The sequence below is a fragment of the Chiloscyllium plagiosum genome, chromosome 6 (genome assembly GCF_004010195.1).
Source record: "Chiloscyllium plagiosum isolate BGI_BamShark_2017 chromosome 6, ASM401019v2, whole genome shotgun sequence".
NCBI classification, from domain to species: domain Eukaryota; kingdom Metazoa; phylum Chordata; class Chondrichthyes; order Orectolobiformes; family Hemiscylliidae; genus Chiloscyllium; species Chiloscyllium plagiosum.
In genome coordinates this window covers 21084670-21107893 of record NC_057715.1, presented here as the reverse complement: position 1 = coordinate 21107893, position 23224 = coordinate 21084670, and positions in this window count along the sequence as shown.

Sequence of the window (23224 nt, the reverse complement as noted above, 5' to 3'; positions counted from 1 at the left end):
AAAAATCAGCAAGGGCTACAGCTAGCATGAGCTGAATGTTGAAGTGCACCTCCACATTTTTCTGTGAGCCTAGGTAACACTGATTCTGTCATACATTAGTTTTAACATGCTTTGTAATTACAAATTAAGCACCCTGACAACAGCTATTTTTCATGTTGGATCCAACCTATTACGCACATTAAGCTGATTTAATGTTTTTGGAAAGTGAAGCCATATTAAGAAGCGCAATTTAGAGAACATTTAGCAATAAGGCTTAACCTTCACAGAAGATTCCATTGTGGGAATGTAGCTACAGCGATAAATAGGCTTCTTCAGTGGTAAAACTTGTGCTGAACATGGGGATCCAAATCTTGGCCTGATAACCTTTGAACCTTCAATTAGATGCAAAATAGATTTATAAAGAATGCAAGTAAATAAAGGAAAATTAAGTGTATTGTGCAGCAACAGCTTAAATATCTAATTTGGCTCCCAGAGTGATTTTAATTTTTAGAATCTAATTGGGTGCAGTTGACCATTTATTAGAAAATTGATTAAGATTGTCTGTTGAACTGTGGTATTGTTTTGTATTCTATAATCATGCATTCCTATGTATCTTTATCCTTGTCCTGAAATAGGTCAAATAATATAAATTCCTATCTGTGGAGAGAAAGCAGTGAGCATTTTGAGAACTGTTCTGAAGAAGGGTCACGAGATTCAAAACATTCACTTCATCACTTCCTCTCCATAGATATTGCCAGACCCTCTGAGTTTCTCCAGCAATTTCTGGCTTTGTTTCAGATTTCTAGCATCCGCAGTTCTTTCTTAGATCATTTGCCCATTTTCCCTTGTGAAGAACGATAGCTGAAAGCTGCCTGATTTTGATTTGTGAGCAAGAAGGGAAGCAGGGCTGAAATCTGCACAGAATCTCTCCTGGGGTCACAGCCACTTCAGTCACCTTGTTGAGACTCCCTGACTAGTCAATGCCCGACTATCTGCAATCAAGTCAGAGATGTCATTGGAAACATCTTTGAGCTAAATTGAGACAAATGTTCCGAAGATCTAACGAGTCAGCAGGGTTGTGGAATATGCTTCTCTGTTCAACTGCTTGACCTCAGTCTGTCTGCAATCTGTGCACACCATCTTCCAGAATGTAAGCTCCAGTGAGCAGCTGACAGCACTTCTTTTTAAGAGTTGAGCTCGAATTGTCTGCTTCCTCTAGCTTTACTGAGTTGAGGATAATGCTGTAATTCTTATGTTTATTGCTGGTTGTTTTTTTTAAATTCAAGTGGCACCCTGAATGTTCCAATTATATTTATATGTTGATTCCTTTTGCATGGGGACCCAATCCTGATCCTACCAATGTTTGCAGTATCTATCTCGGTGTTGATGTTTCTTATGATGCCTTTATATTTGATTAAGGTTAAACATCACACAACACCAGGTTGCAGTCCAACAGGTTTATTTGGAAGTACTAGCACTATAACCTGGTGTTGTGTAATTTTTAACTTTGTACGCCTCAGTCCAACACCGACATCTCCAAATCACTCATATTTGATGGATATTTGTTTTTCTGCTTCACACTTGCTTCAAACCCTAAAGAGTGGTCATGATTTAGAGATGCCGGTGTTGGACTGGGATGTACAAAGTTAAAAATCACACAACACCAGGTTATAGTCCAACAGGTTTAATTGGAAGCACTAGCTTTCGGAGATCTGCTCCTTCATCAAGTGGTTGTGATGAAGGAGTGGCGCTCTGAAAGCTAGTGCTTCCAATTAAACCTGTTGGACTATAACCTGGTGTTGTGTGATTTTTTTACCTAACGATTGATATCTTCTTGGACAGCCTTGCACCAAAGAAGAAGCTTTCTCCTCTGACTGTGCAATATAGAGGGTAACGGAAAACAACTATAAATCAAGTATCTGATGATTCATTACTGAGTAAGGAGGATTGCAAGCCAATGTTTTCTGATAGGCTGTAGTTTGAAGTAACATTTTTTTTCTCAAAGACAAAATGGTTTTAGATACTCAGTGGTGAGTTGACAACATGTTACCAGAGGAGGATCTCAGACACGAACAGCTGGAAATTTGGGTGCATGATTTCCCGACTTGTTCAATTTACACCCGAAATTTGGGTCTGTGTTCCAGGCTGGTCAGAGTCTGCTCCAACAGTGTGATTTCAAAGAAGTTACACTTCATAATCCTGGAGATAATTTGTAACATTTAACACAAGACACCAGTTGCAGCTTGTGATATAATTTCGATTGTTAACCTTTTATTTACACTCTGCACATTTGGTTATCATGGTATTTTAAATGATGCATGTGTGTTTTGCACAAATATTTAAGTTGGTTTCTACAAATAATAAGATGTACCTTTCTGGGCACAGAATTGTAGAATTTGCTAGAAATTATTTAATTTCAAAGACTTTACAAATGTTACTACAAGTTTTGGTTATTACAGTGTACAGCCTATTGATACAAGATTTTGATGATTTCAGTATTTGTGCCAAAACACAAACTTTGCTGGCCTCATTGACATATTCACAACCCAATGTGAAACCTGTTAAATTCACTAAGTATTCAGTTTAACCCCTTTACTGTCGAGTGGGGACATGTGCATTTATTTCATTCTTCTTCAGTAACATTGTTACTTCAAACAGTGAAGACTGGAGAAGAACGTTCTTTTTATTCTGTTTAACAGAGAAAATTAAATGGAGCTGTTCAGATCACAAAGGTTTTCAACCTGGCAAGTAAGGAGAATTTTTTCCATTGGCAGGAAAGCCAGTAATCAGAACCTTGTAGACTTTAGGCAATTGACAAAGATGTTATGATTTGGAGATGCCAGTGTTGGATTGGGCTGTACAAAATTAAATATCACACAACACCAGTTTATAGTCCAACAGGTTTAATTGGAAGCACTAGCTTTCAGAGTGCTGCTTCACACAAACACCAGCTCTCCAAAAGCTAGTGCTTCCAATTAAACCTGTTGGACTATAACTTGGTGTTGTGTGATTTTTGACAAAGATGTTGTGTAAAGGAATGGTTTTGAAATGGTTGCCCTTTCTCTACTGCTGAAAATAGATAGGAGCATCTACTCAGCATAGAAAGGGGTATTGGTAGCTGTCAACTATCCCAAGCAAAGGCCGCCAGTGGTAAGGAACCAGTAGATTGACAAACTGACACTATTGGTATCTAAGAATACAACAGAAGGAACTATAAGCTACATATGTGTTTTTTGTTTAGAGAGTAATTGTTATGGTCTAGAATGAAAGGGCAGTGGAAGCAAACCCAATAATTATTTTGAAAAGGGTATTCAGTAAAAAGGAAAGAGTAGACTGGAATATAGGACTAATTTTAATGTTCTTTCAAACAGTGAGCACAATTACAATGAGTGAAATGATTACCTTGCATGTTCAATGCATGATAGAATTGCTGTTGCAATTTATCCCTGTATTGTGAAAACATTTGAAATATAGCACTGATATGTTTCCAAAGAATGAATCTGTTATCATCAGTAATGACTCCCTGCTGTGTTGCATCATTCCATAATTTTATGAGTTTGAATTATGTTATAGTGTTTGTAGGTGGAGATTGGTGAACAACACAATCACAAATCAGCAGTGTAAAATGCCTCCACTGAAGGCAATTAAATTAAGGTCAAAGTAATGACAAATGCAGACTCCTGTGTTCTACACACATTGTGTTCTGCACAGTTGCATATATTCTTATTATTCATTATGTAGCTGTTATGTGTTTGCAATGCTTTGTTTCACCAAGCTGATTCTGAGTGCTTCACTGAGCCTAACACATACATCGGCATAATGACTGGCTTGTTAACAGATGTGAGCGGATACACCATCAAGATGGTTTAATCAGAAATACTCCTTCTGTGAAAACAAGGCCTTGTAAAGAGCCTAGCATAGCAACTGAATGCTGGTCCCCATTGAATTCAATCACCTTACGAGCTGTTATAAATTAAAATGTGAAATAAAACATTTTCCCCAGGTCCTTTTGTGTGCCTTCCATATTGGCAGCTCACTTTTACAGAGTTTCTCTCAGTAGTTCCTTATGTAGTCTCAAGAGTAACTTCACAGAAAGTGAAAGAATATGAGTGGCAATTTGAACACTAAACTGCAGCTCCACTTTTTAACTCCACTGAAAATCATAATTGTACGTATTTGAATTTCAACAAAGTTTGTGCATTTTGTTTTAGTTTGGAAGGGTCTGAAAGAGTTAACACTTGACTGTGTGCAATAAGCACCATGTACTGTCATAATGTTATGAGGGCTTGAGATTCTATGCTGCTCTATTATCAAGAAAGTCAAATTTAAGGCTAGATCCTCCCAATCGTCTTTGCAGTAGTATAGAGTTTAGACTTACAGGCTATACAAATCTGGAGAGAGGCAATAAACTACCTTGTTTACCTCAAGATTCTAATTAGACTTGAAGATGGCTATCATCACACACACTAGAAAACATCTAAAGAAGCTGTAAACCCTTAAATAATCCACACACTTAGAAGATATGAATGATAGTACACATAAATGAGGCTGAAATGCAGGTTGCACCTTAACATAGTGGTCTTTGGAAGCAGTTTTGAGTTGAAGTTCAGCAAGAGCGCAAACAGACATTGATACAAAAATCCTTGGTACAAAAGGGAACATTTAAAGAGCACAGTAGGTTGCTTGGCAAAAAATTCTTTAAAAAGATTATTGTTCAGGAAAAAAAATCCAAATTATTTAAACCTCAAAACTAATGAAGTTCTTGAGTAAGCAAGAAGAATATAACATCCAGCAGAATATAACATGAGTTCATGAAAGATCTCTCCAGTAAAGAGATGCAACTATGGTGACATGAAGTTATAATTCATTACATACCAAATTGTTGTTAACATTACTGATGAGACTTTGTCAGATTTATTATAGAAATTGCCTGCTCAAGCAGGGATTATGTTCTCCATAAAAGAATTCCAATCGAATAAAGGTCCTCCAATTCAGAGAGAACTCCAGACTTCAGACTTTCAAAAAATCAGTCCAAGCCAACTACATTCAACCCAACAAACTATCATTCTTCCATGGGGTAAAAACAATGACTGCAGATGCTGGAAACCACAGTTTAGATTAGAGTGGTGCTGGAAAAGCACAGCAGTTCAGGCAGCATCCGTGCAGTAAAATCAAAAGCAGCAAAAGCCCTTCATCAGGAATACAGGAAGAATGCCTGAAGGGTGGAGAGATAAATGAGAGGAGGGTGAGGGTGGGGAGAAAGTAGCATAGAGTACAATAGGTGAGCTGGAGTGGATAAGTGGAAAGGAAGTTAGGCAGGTAAGACAAATCATGGGGACAATGCTAAGCTGGAAGTTTGGAGCTGGGGTGAGATGGGGGAAGGGGAAATGAGGAAACTGTTGAAGTCCACATTGATGCCCTGGGGTTGAAGTGTTCCAAGGTGGAAGATGAGGCATTTTTCCTCCAGGCGTCGGGTGGTGAGGGAGCGGCGATGAAGGAGGCCCAGGACTTTCATGTCCTTGGCTGAGTGGGAGGGGGAGTTGAAATGTTGGGCCACAGAGTTGAAATGTTGGTTGATTGCTGCAGGTGTCCCAGAGATGTTCCCTGAAGCACTCTGCTAGGAGGCGTCCAGTCTCCCCAATGTAGAGGAGACCGCATCGGGAGCAACGGATACAATAAATTATATTGGTTGAGGAAGACAATGAAAGTGAATTTGCAAAGTCAAAGATTTGGGTGGAGATGGGATAAGTGTGAATATAATAGTATAAAAGAGTCCACAACAATAATAGTTAACCAGGAAAAAGCTTGACAAGAGATGTATATGGATCTGGAAGGGTCTGAAAGAATTGATGCTTGACTGAGTGCAAAAAGCAAAGGCTACAGTGCTGACATCAAGAGGACTTGGCATGACAGCAAAATAGGAACTTGTGTTATGCCTCACTGGGGTAGTACACTGAAAGTCAAGTACCGAAGTTGTGACAAAAGTTTAAAGAAAAATCGAAGTATGCAAAGTCCCCAATTTGCTTGTCTGATAGAATCCATTGATTCCCTACAGTGTGAAACAGACCATTCCACCCAATGAATCCACATCAACCCTCCGAAAAGCATCTCACCCAGACCTATCCTAATGCATCTAACCTACACATTCCTGAACACTGTGGTTAATGTAGTATGGCCAATCCACCTAACTTACAAATCTTTGGACTGTGGGAGGAAACCGGAGCACCCAGCAGAAACCCACGCAAAATGTGCAAACTGCACATGGACAATCGCCCGAGGGTCAGGCAGCAGTGCTAACCACTGAGCTACTGTGCTGCCCCTAAGATAGACTTTGCTTACGGAAAACATTAACTGCATTTAACTTAACAAGCATTACTATTCATTACAAATAAGTGGATTCTAACTAGAGGTAAACAACAATGAAGCGTTGACAACTCAATGATTACAATTTTAAACTCCTTATAAAGTCCTGCTCTACATATACATGCAAAAAAGTGAAAAAAAATTGGTATTGTGAATGGAGGGGTGAAAAACCTGTGAAGCAGTTCAATAGTCCCAGTCCAGATTTCTTGTCCAGATTTTTTGATGTTTTCTTCCTGAGTCTTTTTACTTTTTTTAACAGGAGACATGAGCAACTGGTACATTAACTGCAAAGTCCCTTAGTTACTGGTTAATGGCCATGTTGTACAGCTACTGCTTGGAGAAAATAACTGGTTCTCTTCAGACTTCTGGTATTTATAGTACAGAAAGAGACACACCACCTCTCCTTCTAGATGTCCAAAGGATTCTGCCAGTCTTGTTCACACCCACAAGCTGTTCAGCTTCTCAGGAGCCAATCAGAGACCCTCCAACCATACGTCATCAATGTAGATTTCACCAGTTTCCTCATTCTCCCTCCCCATCTTATCCCAGATCTAACTCTCCAACTTGGCACTGCCCTCTTGAACTGTCCTACCTATCCATCTTCCTTCCCACCTATCTACTCCATTCTCCTCTCCGACCTATCACCTTCACCCCCACCTTCATCTACCCATTGCATTCCCAGCTACCTTCTCCCCTCACATTTATCTCTCAGCCCCCCCGGGCCACAAGCCTCATTCCCGGTGAAGGACTTATATCGAAATGTCGACTCTCCTGTTCTTCAGTTGCTGCCTGACCGGCTGTGCTTTTCCAGCTCACACTCTTGTGATCTCCAACATCTGCAGTCCTCACTTCTCTTTCATTAAACTGATAGCCTTTAGCATCCACAAATGTTCACGCCTCCACTATCCAATCAGTAACCTGTTGCTGGTTGAATTTCACTTTGCCTACATACACCAGAGCTGTGCCATTTCCTCTCACACCTTCTCTCTGTTTACAAAGCAATAATACAAATACAACTTATAATGAGTTTCAGTAAGATGGTTTTTTAAAAACATACAGCAATTCTTTCCTCAGTCCTTTGTCAAGTTTTTATTTCTCTATTCAACTCAAATCAAAAATAAAATAAAAAGATCTAGTCTTTACACTTATGGAAGGTCTCGGATCCTCACAACAGTCTTTGTAGTTGTTTAAAGCCTCTTAATTATAATCTACATATAGTTGAAGAGATGCAAAACACTACATTTTGTTTCCTCAATAAATTCCTTCTCATTAGACCAAAAGTTGATTATGCTTGCACACAGCAAAACACATAAACATCTGAAGGTATGGTTGGCAGTGCATGCAATTGAACAGGTGCTAGTCAATTCAATAGTTAGAGATTAATGTAAATAGTGGCCAATCTTTGCATTCTTCTTTATAGTGACTACGCATTGGCTAAATATAATGCTTCAGTGATCGCCTCTGAGTGAAAGGTTACAGGTTGAAGTTCAATTTTAAAAACTTGAACATATAATTTAAGCAAACATTATAGCACAGAGAGCACTGCACTGCCAGAATTTCAGTGTTTTGAATGAGAAATTAAAACCATGGTGAATCTAAAAGATTACATGAGTTATTTTGAAAATAGCAAGCGAGCTCTTCACAGTTTCCACTTTACATTTATCCTTTGCCTAATTACGATTTATTTTGTTATTAATTGTTTTTTGTGAATTTTTTTGCTGGTGAAAACAAATTACCACATCTCCTACTTTGCAGCAGTACGTATATTTCATGGTGAACTATTTAAATCACTATTGTTTTGAAATGTCTTGGGGACTACAGAAATGCATGTTTTTCATAGTAACTGACACAGAACAAAAACAGTTGTACATTATTTTGTGGAAAATAATTATTTTTTTCATTTTTTCATTTTTAGATGCAGCGAAAATAAGTTTACTGGCTGACACACTATGGAAAGCACTGGTGCATTGGTCACATACTCAGACCAGTTAGAGGATGCTGTGAAGAAACATTGTAATTTCAATCACATCAAGCTAATAAAAGGTAAACAAATAACTTTGTTTTTTGCCTCAGTTTGTTCCACTAAGGAACACTGATTTATGCAACTGTCAGATTTGGATGTGTGCAACACAATTCTCTTGGATTGAAATCCATTGATTTTCTATAACTGTGAAGAATTCAATGTATCACCACAGCAGTGGGACTGTAATAAACAATCCTTCCCTGAACATAATGATTTCTCTCCTCTTTAATACATACTTCAGTTCTTTGCTTTGTCTCTACATGAATACTCAATCTCTGAGGCACACCTGGCGCATTTAGAGAGTCATAATCATTTCAGGTCAAGGATGATGAGGAAGCTGAAGATGGTGCAGTGCATATTGTTGCTAAAGAGTCAGTGATCAGACATTGAATTAAGAAAGTTGCTTTAACTAAAGTGAAGTCCTAAACTACTAAATGGGATTGTGCTATTAGTGTAACACGTTCTGATTGAACTGGTCAACTCTGGGTTATGCTAAGTTGTCATAAACTGAATAGTAACCATGGCAAAGCCCACTCATGCCTTATACTGAGATTCACCTTTCTTTGCAAAACAAACTTATTAGTTTGCAGCTAAGTGAATAGATTGCATTACTATCAGAACACAGCAGATGTGCTTCAACAGAATGTTTTCTTTTGGAGATAGAATGGGAAAGGATGCAAACAAATGATGACTGACTCAAGTTGTCTATCAGTTTTAAACAAGTCTGTTAAATATGACCCAACACAAATTGATTCAGCATACATATTGATGTCATCCATAGTTCAGCTGGTACCTCTGATTCAGAAGAATGTGTGTTTGAGTCTACTTTGGCACAGAAAGCAAGAGAGGCATGCTAGTGCAGTACTGTGAGGGTGCTATACTGTTGGAGGTGCCAGCTTTCAGAGGAAATGTTAAAATGAGAATCTTTCACTTCAGATATGCAGATATAAAAGATCCCGTGGCACTTTTCTAAAGGAGAGGAGAGGAATTATCCTTAGAATTCTCACAAACAGTTATCCCTCAATCAACATCAAAAAGAAGAGATTGTCCACACTCCACTACATTGCTGTTTGTCAGAACTTGTGATACGCACATTGGCTTCTGCCTTTCTAACATTTCATACACTTCAAAAGTAAGTAATTGGCAGTAAAGTACTTTGAGATGTTGGTACATCTGCAAGCTTTTATATAAATACAAGTCTTTATTTCTAAAGTATTTTATTTAAAACCTAAATTAATTTTACCATATTTAATCTCACATTATTTGTTATAGATTTAAGGTGAGAGGGGAAAGATTTTAAAGGGACCTGAGGGGGATGTTTTTCATATAGATGGTGGTGCACATATTGATGGAAGTGGTGGAGGTTGGTAAAATTACAACACTTAAAAGGCATCTGGATGGGTATATGAATAAGAAGAATAAGAATTCGTGGGCGGCACGGTGGCACAGTGGTTAGTACTGCTGCCTCACAGCGCCAGAGACCCAGGTTCAATTCCTGCCTCAGGCGACTGACTGTGTGGAGTTTGCACGTTCTCCCCGTGTCTGCGTGGGTTTCCTCTGGGTGCTCCGGTTTCCTCCCACAGTCCAAAGATGTGCAGGTCAGGTGAATTGCCCATGCTAAATTGCCTGTAGTGTTAGGTAAGGGGTAAATGTAGGGGTATGGGTGGGTGGTGGGTCGGTGTGGAATTGTTGGGCCGAAGGGCCTGTTCCCACACTGTAATGTAATCTAATCTTTAAAAAAAAAGAGTTTAGAATGGGACTAGATTTATTTAGGATATCTGGTCGGCATGGCCGAGTTGGACAAAAGGGTCTGTTTCCATGCTGTACAGCTCTATGACTCTATTTGCAGTATATGCAAAAAACCTCAAATAAAATGACTGGATCTTTGGTGAAACAACTTTATACTGACTGAAGAAAGGAAATATAATGTTTATTCACAAGTCGTTATTGAATACTATAGATTCAGATGCTGATGGTTGATTCAGTGATTGTAGATGGGAATTAAAATTTTGAAAACATAATTCACAGATCCAGGGCAAAGGGGCTTCTTTTGACAAATGAACAATACCTTCACATTGAGATCTGTACCAAATAACCCAATAGCCAGCCAAGAAAGTGATTAATTTCAATACGTATTGCCTCCAATTATAAGACTAGATGCAAAGTCAAAAGCCCAACCAGAATAGCAGACAAATGCAATAATTTTCAGTATTAAACTACAACACAGTGGTGCACTCAGGTTATTATTCATAGTTCCAAAAGGTACTGTACAGCAACTCACAAGTTTCCTTTTTAATACAATGTGCAAAATGTAAAGATGACATTCATTGAAATGAACAAATTGCACACAACAAGAAGACAATGAAGGAACATTTATGCTGTGGCATTTTCTTTGTGTGCTCGAATTTAAGGATATGAAGGAACTAATTGTATTTGAATTGAGTTGTAACTGTTTCGATTCTCAAAAGCTACTGAAGCTCAATCTGCAGTCTGTCAGAAACATAATTAAAAATAGACAAGCAGCTGTCCCCTTGTCACCCACACAGCAGTTTGTTCACAAAACAGCAAAAGCTGGAAAAGCTCAGCAGGTGTACATTTGTGGAGAGAAACTGAATCACTGCTTCATGATGATGACCCTTCATTCAAGTCACTGATGTGAGTCGTTGGGGGATTTGATGGATCTCACATGAGTGGGAAAGATGGCGTGCAAGGTGAGTTAATTAGGTGGGTGTGAAATAAAGTCAGTGGCATCTTTATGGTCAGCTTTGTAATGGGTACATACATCTGCATGGCATGAATGCTTGATAGCAGAAGACGTTTTAAAATAGCTATCTACATTCAAAATCAAGCCATCGATAGTTGGTGGGTGTGAGATTATCTCCAGAGGGTTTTGCCTGTTGCAATAATGTTTACATTATGTCCTATAACTCAGAAACTGTGTGTGCGTATTGTGGTATTAAATCCAATAGATTTCATTACAACTAACCACTATGTACAAATATTACAATCCAATTCAATTCTACATAAGTGTCTGAGCTAATATTAAGCTATTAGTTTACAACAGATGTGTACCCATCCAGTGATCCAGGATAGAATGAGAGATTTTTATTCTCTCATGTCACATGCTTTAAGACAGAGATAATATCATGACTCTGTCTCTCAAAGGTACGCTGCCATATACTTAAAGGTAGCACACGAAACAACTACAAGAATTTCATGGCACCCAGTTTACGATTGGCAAAAGATAGCAACTTACAGTCAGCCATTAGCAGTTGTCATGATTTGGAGATGCTGGTGTTGGATTGGGGTGTACAAAGTTAAAAATCACACAACACCAGGTTATAGTCCAACAGGTTTAATTGGAAGCACACTAGCTTTCGGAGCGCCGCTCCTTTTTCCTTGTTGAATTATGTGGCACAAGGGAGCTGAGCAGAAGAATGGCAGCTTGCATGCCGTCTTGGGAGTGGCAAGGATGAAACGGTGGTGGGATCAGACAGTGGTTTGAATGGGTTTGGGGGCTTTAAGGAGAAGAAGAGGAATCCATGGCCAACAGAAATGGGAATGGAGATGTGGAGAAGTGTGAAGGGCCTGGCATTTGGGAATGGTAAATAAGGTGTAGTATGTGAGGTCAGTGAGTCAAAGTAAGAAATTGAGATCAGTGTTATCTCTATCCAAATCATCCCAAAGGTAGCATTTCTGACATTGTAGACTGAGTACTATAGGAGAGTGATCCTCGGATCATTTGGAATCCAAATTGAATATACAACTTTCAGACTCAGTCTGGATGGTACACCGGCTGAGCTGTAGGTAGCACCAAACAGCAATTCAGAATAAAATTATAATAAGAAAGAATGATTGTTTATTTATATATTGCCTATTGTGGAATATCCCACATTGTTTAATTGTTAATAAAGCAGGTCGGCAGTGGAATCAGTATTGGCTAGAAAGAGCAAAGCTCGTATCTTTTAAAAAATTAATTAATGGGATGTTGTGTATTGCTGACTGGACCAGAATTCATTGCTCATCCCTCATTATTGGGAAGGCGGTGGTGAGCTGCTTGCGTGAACTCCTGCAGTCCATTTGATCTCAGCAAACAGACACACAATTTCAAAAGGGAAGGTATTCCAGGATTTTGATCCACTTTCATTGAAAGAATCATGATATATTTCCAAGTCAGGATGGTGAATGGCTTGGGATTCTGCAGTCCTGCTAGATGGTAGTGGTTGTGGGTTTGAAAGATACTGTTGAGGGATCCTTGGTGACTTTCTGCAGCGCATCTTGTAGAGGGTGCACACTGCTGTTATTGAGTGTCGGTGGTGGAGGGAGTGGATTTTTGCTGATGTGGTGCAAATCAAAAGGGCTCTGCTTTATCCAAGCACTTGAGTATTGTTGGAGCTACACTCATCCAAGCAAGTGGGGAGTATTCCATCACACTTTTGACATGCCTTGTAAATGATGGACAGACTTCAGGGAGACAGGAGGTGAGTTTATCCAATTGTTATTCAAAGCTAATTATTAAATTGTAGATCCGACAAAAATTAAAACTTATATGATTTTCAGTATTCAATAAAATCCCACAACTTGATCACTTTTATAGGTAATGTGCCTATGAATTAGGTTTTACCTTGTCGGTAGGCAGAAGTTTCCTACTAGCAGAGTTTGACTAAGGTTGGCTTAATTTAGTCTGTCAAAAATAGCTGGGTGCAGGAGAGCCGTTGTGTGCAATGGCAGCTGAGATGTCAAGAAATGGTGGAGTTTCTGAGTGAGCAGTGGTAAGAGAAGGAGATTAAATCTTACAATAAAGATTTGCTTCTCTTTTTGTGTGTGTTGGCTTGTCTGTCTGTATTACTTTAAGCACCAGTTGAGACCAAAAAAATGTAACTTGACAAGGCTAGTTTCAATGAAATAGATTTTTTTAGCTGTATTCTGGAGAATGACTGCTAAATTAATCACACTTATGTCTGAACCTGCACTTGCGTTGGCATCAGAGGAGGGCAGATTTGGGCCTTCAGAATTAAATAGCCAGCTGACACAGCCCAGATGGCAGGTTGTCACTGCCTATGGATTAGCACTTAAAAATGATCGAGGAAAGAAGCAGGGAGAAAATTGAATGATTAGAAAAAAAAATCAACGAAAAGAAGTATTAAGGCTACACGGAGCCTGAACAGGAGTCACACTAAAATGCTTAAAAGGACTTTGCATCTTTTATCATCTCTCTTGAATTGTATCTTAGTTGAGTTTATCCAATTCTTACTTTTTTTTCTAGCCTATCTGGGCCATATGGGAAATAAACGCATGTGGACAGCCTCTTTACAGACTGGGAAACATGGCTGTGAATGATAGAATCAAAGAATAGTAGTGGCACAAAACAACACATTCGACTCATTGTACTTGTGTCAACTCTTTGAACACACCTCATCCCCCTTCCCTGCTCTTTCCACGTTATTACTTAATCGGTTACTCTTCAGAAAATTATCCAATACTCTTTTGAAAATTGTGGTTGAATCTGCCTCCACTGTTGTTTTGGGCAATGAATCAAAATCCAATCCCTCGCTGTACAAACATCTTTTATCATATCGCCTTTGGTTCTTTTGCCAATTTGGTTGTTGCCACTTCTGTCAGTGGAACAAATCCTCGCTGTCTATTCTATCTAATCACCTTATGGTTTTGAATGCCTCAATCAAATCAACTCTCAATTTTCTCTTCTTTAGAAAGTATCCAATTTCTTCAATTTATCAAGTTTAAGTCTCCCACCGCAGAAACATTTTAAATATTTTCTTCTGCCCCCTTTCAAATGGTTTCACATTGTGGTGTCCAGAGGTAGTTACAAATTCTGCCTGAGATCAAACCAGATTTTTATGAAGGTTCACCAGAGCACTTTTGCTTTTGTACTCAATGCCTCGACTAACAAAGACAAATATACAGCCAGCAAGTTTTAGTGGCTGCTTTTACAACCTGCCCGACTACCTTCAGTGATTTTTGTATTACGGCCTCCAGATTTCTCTGCCTCTACAAACCACAGAATTGTAACTTTACTTTTATACTGCATCTCTGCATTATTCCTCCAAGGATATAGCACTTATTTCAAAGCAGTAAATATCATCTGTCACATTCGTTCCAATTCCACCAGCACTTCTGGGGAAAGTAGGATGCTGAAGGACAGGCAGCTGTGGGAGGAAGGGATTTGGACAATTTCCAATCAAAATTTACAATATGAGGACAGTGGCCAACAAGGGCATGGAAATTCATGTGCGCTCAGTGGGTAAATTGGACATATCGACAGTGATATAAAGAAATCCTGCTAAGGGCAATTGCATTAATCCTGCATTTATTGATTCTGTAGTATCATTTATCTGACAAGAGTGGATACCAATGAAAGATCATTCTTCTGGCACCATGAAAATTAGTTATAACCTCAAGCATCATGATCATTACGTACTTTGCATTAATTGGTTCTCTGTTATGTCAGAATTGCAAAGCTATGGAGATGCAAAGCTAAGGGTTGAACTGACTGGTCAATCCTGCTTCACCTTTCATACCTTATACTGCAACACAACACTTTAGAACTGGAACATTGCACAGCTAACTGTAAATATGTAGTGAGATGTTCTGTAATGTTGAAGAGTGGCTTGTTTTGGAGGCGCTACTTTCATAATGGAGATGAGCTTGCCTTTAATTCATGCAATGTAGCTTTGGTGATTTGGTTCCACAACATGCATCTGACCTTAGGGCTCCATATCGAGGCATAACATTGACCTTCCTGGGAAGGCAGAGCCTCTATGACACAATATGTGATGCCATATCATGTCATTTCATTGTGTTTGATATAAAGGTTCAGGAGTACCATTACTGAAATGCTATTGTATTTCTGACATTTCCCACTGATTACCTGATGTTTTTTTTCTGAAATGGAGCTGGCGCTGGGAGGTTTCCTTGTGGCACTATTGAACATGACATGGCTGTGTCAAAGAAGACATCAATTGTAATGTCATCACCAAACCCAGAAAGAACAGGCACCTCCAGTGGTTGCTGCACAATCTCCACAGGGAAAAAGAGCAGCTGAAAATCCATCAAGGTCAGGGAGGAGAATGACCAGAGTCCTAATCTATCAGCCTCGCAGTCATTGCCTACAGTATCTGAAATGCAGGTGCAGACCAAAGGTGTCCTGGGCCATCATCATTGAGCTCTGCCGTCTGCTTAAGCAGAACTTATGTTTGAAAGAACTTGTTGGCCAATCTGCTGCCTGTCAAAGTCACAGCTGCCCTAAATGCTTTGTCAGTGGATTGTTCCAAGGAGAAACTGTGTGTGGTTGTTTCCAATCCACTAGCCACAAATTCATCTGGGAAATAATAAATGCCATTTTCTACTGATTACAACCTTCCACCCTCCTCCAAAAAGGAGAGCCATGCAAGCTCAGACAATGGGATTTCTTAATAACCCTGATCTCCCCCAGATACAGGTGTTATAGACTCTACCCACATGGCTTTCAGAACATCCCTGTACCAACTTGCAGAGTTTAAGAGCCAAAAAGGCTTTCACTCCATCAATGTGACCACAGATACCTGTTTCTAGAACTGTACCCCAGATATCCTGAGAGCTTCCAGGATGTAGAGCCTTACACTAAAGCCCAGAAAGGAGGTGTTGCATCGTTATGGCATGCTGTGTCCTTCATAATGAGAACTGACAAAGATGGAAAGTCATGGTTGCAGATTAAAATGCAGGATAAAGGGCAATCCTCTGTAGATGAAGATGAGGATACTGAACTGGAGTGACATCCAAGAGACCTCATTAAAGCTATGCACGGCTGAGCTTGTGAGGACAAAATCTCATTTCTTCCTGCTTCCAGGATGAATGCGCTGTGCTTGGACATCCTTTTATGGTGTTACCTTCTGTTAATTATATGGCAAGCAGCCCCTAATCAGTCCACACTGTATGTGGACCTGTTCATTTCTGCACTCCTTAAACTTTTTGGTTAGAGAATTAAAGGTACAGACAACAAGCAAAACTAATGTCATTTACAAAATACCATGCAAGAACGGTAACAAACACTACATTAGACAAACAGGCAGAAAACTAGCCACCAGGATTCATGAACATCAATGAGCTACAAAACAACATGACCCTCTCTCACTAGTATTTTTACATACAGATTAGGAAGAACACCACCTCGACTGGGACAACACATCCGTCCCAGGACAAGCCAAACAGAGACATGTATGAGAAGGCCTAGAAGCATGGCATTCCAAATGGAACTCTATCAACAAACACATTGAGTTTGACCACATGTACCAACCCTGAGAAAAAGAACAGGAAATGACATCACCACAGGAATTGACATCACCGACCCAAAGAAACACAAACATAAAAATAGAAATCAGGAATCATCAGCAGTGCTTCGCCCAGAGGCTAACTGAAGATGTTACATAGTAGGGTGACAAAACATCTGGAAATGAACCTTCCAGCTCAATGAGCAAACCTATATCTATAGATCTGGATTGTTTGTTAAGTCTATCGTCTTTTAGAATGACCATGATAGTTTCAGTTCTTTCATATGCAAATCACAAAACTTTATTTAAAAAAAGTTACATTCTCAAGTGAACTTTAACAATTGGTGTCATGTCAGCCCAGATAATGTACTGAAAGTGTTAGCCTCCTGTGTGAGGCTGTCAGTGCCACAATGGTCAGACTGATTCTAATCTAAAAGATAGATTTACAGAATCTTACATAGATTCGTACAGTTTTTGAGCAAAGTAAAATGTAATTCTACAAGTACGAATTCACCCCACAAACCTATATGTGTATGTGTGCATGTGGGTATGTGTATGGGGATGGGTGGGTGGGTACATTAGAGTGTCTGTGAGAGGGTGTGTGTAAGTGTGTGAGTGTGAGAGTAAAGGGGTTTAAGTCTGTGAGAGGGTGTGTGGGGGAGTGTATGTGTGAGTGTGAGAGAGGGTCTGTGTGTGTGCATGCGTGTGTGTGTATGCGTAGGACTGACTGTGTGTGCATGTCTGTCAGTGTGTGTTCGTCTGTCTGTGTTTGTCTATAGTGCAATGGGGTGACCTGTAGTGTGATATGAACTCAAGGTCCCAGTTGAGGCTATCCCTGATGAAGAAGCAGCGGTCCAAAGGCTAGCGCTTCCAACTTAATCTGTTGGAATCTAACCTGGGGTTGTGTGATTTTTAACTTTGTCCACTCCAGTCCAAACCGGTGTCTCCAAATCATGACTACCATTGACAACATTAACCATGGGCTTAAAGTGGAGAGGATCTCCAAGAAGATTGCACCAATCGACACAGACATCAAGTTTGTACAGAAATGCAGAAAGATCCCAAAAGGATTCCGGATCACACATCAGCTCAAGTAGACATACAACATAGACGACGCGGAGAGACTTTGCCACTGCACCTCTCGCAAACTCCTCAATCATCTCGTGCACCAACTCTACAGAAGGCACCACAACCTTGAAATTAAGATGGAGTCCACACTCTCATCTTACACTCAGGATATAGCACTACAGTTGCGGGACACTGCCAAACAGGCAAGGGGACAGAACTACACCATTTACATGTACACCAAGAACAAGAAACTGGAGAAACTTGGCATTATCACCAGCAGTAACCAAGCCCACCGTACAACCACAAATATCACTGCGGGGAAGTCGATCGTCAACTTATCGGACCACACCTTTCAACCGGAAGAGATTGAAGATCTTAGCAGGGTTCTCAATTTCTGCCCCACCACCAAAATGGACCCTATGGCTCTTGCAGCAGACACAGAGGAATTCACCAGACAAATGAGACTCCAGGAATTCTTTCACGATGCCAGCAGTGATCCCAATGAGCCCACCGATGAACCTGAACAGTCATCACAGGGATCTGTAGAGGGGCAACCAAGGAAGGAGTCAACTTGGACCCCACTGGTGGTCTGCTGCCCTGGGCTTGACATGTATGCTCAAACCGTCAGGTATCTGGATGGGTATATGAATAGGAAGGGTTTGGAGGGATATGGGATGGGTGCTGACAAGTGGGACTAGGTTAGTTTGGGATATCTGGTCAGCATGGACAAGTCGGACTGAAGAAGCCTGTTTCTGTGCTGTATATCTCCATGACTCTACGACTCTATGTTGCTGAGGTTCCTGTGCGTTTTGACTAAGTCACTTTTGACCAAGATCATGGATTCATCTTCTGCCTGAGGCTGAATCAGCACTCAGTTTTCCTAGCGTTGAGCAGATGCCTAGACACCAACAGTCTTCCAACTTCTCAGAAACCTGGGGCATTTATTCCTCAACCATTTGCAGAGATGTATCAATGGTGCACTCACCAGATTGTGCTCCTGAGTCTAATCTAGAAAGACAACTCACTGAGGTAAAAGTCTTTCCTTTGTTGAAGGGTGCAGGTGAAAATCTTGCCAGTACATCCTGACCTCCATATTGGAGGGTCGAGTGGGCTCCTTCTCAGACATGGAGGTGGAAGTGAAGATCTCTGGTGCTATCCTTCTTCATATTCCAGGTGGCATAAGAGATGTGAGGTAATTATTTGAGAAAAAGTTCCAAAGGCTTGTTCAGGGTAAGAATGAGTTTGCATTGGAGTAAATGGGAGAATAGGGTGACACAGTTCAATGTCACGCAATAATTTTGTAAAGGGAAAGCCTCAGTATCCCCATCGGATTGGGCACCCACTTTCTTAGCCAACTTCAGCAGCTTTTCCATATAAGGGGTGGGGAGCCTACTGTCTAGCACTCCACCATTGGTCTTTGCCCACTTGACCCAGTTGCTTGACAAAAGCTAAGGATTGATTATGATGAAAATAGATACGAGAGCTGTTGATGGTGATGAAGGGGTTCGAGAGATGATGAGGTGTCCCAAACAAGTGAGTGAGGAGGGCAAAGGGTTAATGGGAAAGGCTAATAGTTTGGGGCTAGGCTGGATGACAGGCGTGGAATGGTTTTACTGCTTGCAGTAGTGACAGTTGCTGTCCATGAGTCTTGCTGAGAAATGTGTACAGTGGCAGAGTTCAAGCAATAAAATTGGGTGATGGGCTGAATGACCTCAATCATAACACCACAGTGGGTGTAAAACCAACCTGTTTACTTCCTCCCTTCTCAGTATCCAAAGGCAAACACACCTTCCACTTGAAGCAGCACCTTACCTCCACTTCAATCAATCTAGTGTACTGCATTCACTGCTCACAGTGTGATCTCCTCTACACTGGGTACACTTTGCAGAAAACCTACATTCTGTCTGCAAAAAAAGGTCCTGAGCTTTGATTTGCCTGCCATTTCAAGAAGCCATCTTGTTCCTTGGCCAATATCTTTGTCTCAGTCTTGCTGCAGTGCTCCAGTGAAGCTCAGCACAAGCTGGAAGAACAGCAGCACTTCATTTTCCATTTTGGAACTGTTCAGCCTACTGGACTCAATATCAAGTTTAACAATATTTAGGACACCTTCTCCCATGTCTTTATCTCAACCCTAACATACCAGGCATTGTTATCGCATGGTCTACTATTACACAGAACCCATTATTAGCCACTAGTAGTTGCCATTAGTAGCTATTCTTCTGCTAGGCTGAGTTACCCACTCCTTTGTCTATCTAACCTTTCATCTCTCTTTTTATGTTCTATCCCCACCTATCGTTTACTCCTTAACCCCACCTCCCACCCTAAAAAACAACTTTTTTCTCGATACCTGGTTCTGAACAAGGGTTACTGGACCCAAAATGTTAACTGATTTCTCTCCACAGATGCTGCCAGACCTGCTGAGCTTTTCCAGCAATTTCTGTTTTTGTTCCAATCAGGACTGTATGATTCTAAGAGTAAGAAAAACTCTGTAGAAATTCATTCCTCCTTCTTTAAAACTTTTAAACTGCTGTATATAAAGTTCTTTGAATAGGGACCAAGGGTTTCTGTTCAGTGATTTGGAACTGGATATGCCAAAGCAACAAAACTAGTTTTTCAAAAGCAAGTCAAAATCTTAATGACCGTTATCCAAATCAAGGAAATTATCAATATCTTCAAGTACCTGTTAGCAAACGGGCAGTGTGAACCAAATTATCTAGTACCATCTATCCACCAGATAAGTTCAACCTATCGGATTCATTTAATAGATCAGCAATTGGTGATTATGGAAAGCACTTTACCTAATATTTTGAACGGCATTGGGCACCAAAGCAAATGCACCAACATTGAACTGAGCAAATTTCTTCAGATGTGGAACAATCGTCCACGTCTGAACAAATTCGATCTTTCCTCAGAGAAATAACATCATCATCTGATAGAGATACGATTGACAGTCAATGATAAAAATGGCGTGCTATCCCCATACACTCCTGCAGTAACATCAGCAAATGACCCAGGAAATGGAAATGTTTGGGCTGCCAGTTTTGTTTAAAGATGTGACTGAAAGGAAGCCAACAGAGAAAAAGAAAGCTCACCAACTTTACCTCAAGCTATTTATTTTCTGTTCCTCACCAGAGAGTTTCCTCACTCAAATTGCCACAGACAAACCAAGTCAAATATTTGGGAGAAGTGGGAGAGATAAGGATAAAATCTGTAGTAAATCTTGCAAAAAGGAGTGCCTGAGTAAATCATTTGCATGTGTATAAAAATTAAATATATTTTTTATGACAAGAGGAGAAAAAGCTTCAGAAGGGATATTGGGTAAATGTTTTAGGACCTTAGAAGAAGTGGTGGAGGTTGGTACAATGACAAATTTAAAAGGCATCTGGATGGGTACATGAGGAGGAGGGGTCAGAGGGAAATGGCCAAATGCTGGCAAATGGGTCTAGATTAATTTAGGATGTCTGGTTGGATTGAAGGATTTGCTTTCATACTGTCTGTACAAGTAATTTGGTGTGGATGGAGTTAATTTTATAAAATGTAGAGTGAAGTGAGAAAAACATGTAGATAACTTAACAATGTACACATTAAATTAGAACCTACAGTCCTCAGATTATGATGTACAGTTGCATATATGTAAACATGTAATAACAAAATTCTGCAGAGCTTTAGATGATTAGCACAGACAATTCTTAACTATGTCCTCTCTTTGAACAATCTACCTTGAATCCAAACCTAGGTGTGACCCTAAAACTATAGAACAAAATATAAAAATTCCACGCCAACTTGCGGATCATTTCAGAGGACATCTCTGAGACATCCACACCAACCAACCCCACCGACTTGTAGCTGAACACTTTAACTGCCCCTCCCACTCTGCCAAGGACATGCAGATCCTGGGCCTCCTCCATCGCCAAACACTAACCACCTGACCCCTGGAGGAAGAACACCTCAGCTTCCGCCTTGGGACCCTGCAACTATACAGGATCAAGATAGATTTCACCAGTTTCCATATTTCTCCTCCACCCACCTTATCCCAGTCCCAACTTTCTAACTTGGCACTGCCCTCTTGAACAGTCCTACTTGTCGATCTTCCTTCCCACCTACCTGCTACACCTTCCTCTCTGACCTATCACTTCCACCCCAACCTTCATCTACCTGTCACATTCCCAGCTACCTTCCCCCAGCCCTACGTCCCTCCTATTTATCTCTCAGCCTCCTTGGTCCAAAACCTCATTCCTGATGAAGGGCTTATGCCTGAAATGTTGACTCTCCTGCTCTTTGGATGCTGCCTGACCTGCTGAGCTTTTGCAGTGACACACTCTTCGACGACGATAAAAATTCAACAGCTTTGCATTTCAATGAAGAGGCAAAATTTCTCCTAAGATTTTTTAAACCAATAATTATTCCTGTATCAGCTTTTAAAAAAGAAATGGCCATTCCCATGTTGCTAATTCTGGGAGTTTATTGTCTACAACTTGGCTGTGATGCTTCCTACATGACAGCAGTGATTACACTTGAAAATGAGTGGCACAGTGATTTGCACAGCTACCTCACAGTGCCATGGACACGGGTTCGATTACCCCCTCAGTTGAGTTGTCCATGTGGAGCTTGTTTGCTCTTCCTGTGGTTGTGTGGATTTCCTTTGGGTGCTCTGGTTTCCTCCCCCGACAGTCCAAAAATGTACAGGTTAGGTGGATTGACCATGCTAAATTGGTAAAGATGTGCAAGCTGGGTAAGTTGCCATGGTAAATTGGGGTTATAAGGCGGAGGTCGGAGGGTGTGGATGGGATGTTCTTCAGAGAGTCAGTGCAGACTCAATGGGTTGAATGGCCTCTTTCTGCAGTGTATGGGTTCTATGACTTCGGCTTTAAAGAAATTTATGTGATTGTGAAAAACACTGTACAAAAACAAGCCTAGTTCTGCTATAACGCAAATTCACTGTAACACGATTGATGAATTGGGGTCACTGTTTCTAAAGTGTGAACTTTTAACACATGTGTTGACTGTAACATGATTACATCACCAACGCTTTCAATGCAGTTTCCAAAGCAGGATTTTTCGATAACGTGGGCTTGCACAAGAAGACAACCATCGTTTTATCGAGAAGAACTGACTGCTTTCCAAAACCAAAACACAATGCAAAACCATGCTGTGCATTTATACACAATAGTTTATGTCTTAATAAAATAAAAATAATGAATCATATTTCCCGAGGGAATGGTAATTACACACAGTTTGCCATCTGCTACTTCTTGTTTTCTGCTCAGAAAGAAGTTTTCATCTCTGATGGGAGATTCTGATCAGAGCTCCTACAGAAATGTACAGTCATAGTTTATGTTTGACAGAACCCATATCATGTAGGATAACTGGGAGGAGGGAAACAACATCTCATTCTGAACAGAAACACAGTTGCCACATTGATGGCTCCTGGGAAAGAGTGAGGATGTAAGGTAAGTGTGAGGTTGCAGGAATGTTAGGTGCCAGAGTATCAGATGGGTAGGTGCTTTGATGGCATATAAGCAGG